The sequence below is a fragment of the Alexandromys fortis genome, unplaced genomic scaffold (assembly GCF_014885135.2).
Source record: "Alexandromys fortis isolate MF-2015 unplaced genomic scaffold, M_Fortis_MF-2015_v1.1 scaffold_221, whole genome shotgun sequence".
NCBI lineage: Eukaryota > Metazoa > Chordata > Mammalia > Rodentia > Cricetidae > Alexandromys > Alexandromys fortis.
In genome coordinates this window covers 1959181-1960105 of record NW_026068096.1, presented here as the reverse complement: position 1 = coordinate 1960105, position 925 = coordinate 1959181, and positions in this window count along the sequence as shown.

Here is a 925-nt window from a genome sequence, read left to right as displayed (position 1 = left end):
TTTTTTTTTTTTTTTTGGTTTTTCAAGACAGGGTTTCGCTGTGGTTTTGGAGCCTGTCCTGGAACTAGCTCTGTAGACCAGGCTGGTCTCGAACTCACAGAAATCCGCCTGCCTCTGCCTCCAGAGTGCTGGGATTAAAGGCATGCGCCACCACCGCCTGGCTTCTAGCCACCTTTTCTAACTTAAATTAAGTTGACCTGTCTTCCTGTCTTCTACTACACCTTGCCTCTGGGCTTTTTGCCTTTCTTTATTCTATATATCTTTCTTCCTTCTTACTCCAAGGCTGGCTGTGTGGCGGGTCCCTGGTGTCCTCCTCTCCGTTTCTCGCCCCCCCTTCTTTTTCACTGGAACCCAGATTTATTCCCTCTGCCTAGCAGCCCCGCCTATCCTTCGCCTGTCTAGCCATTGGCCATTCAGCTCTTTAATAGACCAATCAGGTGTTTTAGACAGGCAAAGAAACACAGTTTTGCAGAGTTAAACAAATGCAACATAAAAGAATACAACACATCATTACATCTCGTTTAACAAATTACCACTCATAAATGAACGTAACGCACATTTTTTTTTCTTTCCAGACAGGGTTTTCCTGTGTAACAAACCTGGCTGTCCTGAACCTCCTTCTGGCCTCAAACTACACAAAGATCCGCCTGCCTCTGCCTCCCGAGTGCTGGGATTAAATGCGGTGGCATTCTGTTTTTTTTTTTTTAATATTTTTATGGTTTATTTAACTTTATTTTTTTATGTGCATTGGTGTGAAGGTGTCAGATCCCTGAAGCTGCCATGTGGGTGCAGGGAATTGAACCCTGGTCCTCTGGAAGAGCAGTCAGTGCTCTTAACCACTGAGCCATTTCTCCCGCCCCCCATTCAGTTTTTCTTTTTTTTTTTTTATTTTCGAGACAGGGTTTCTCCGTAGCTTTTGGTTCCT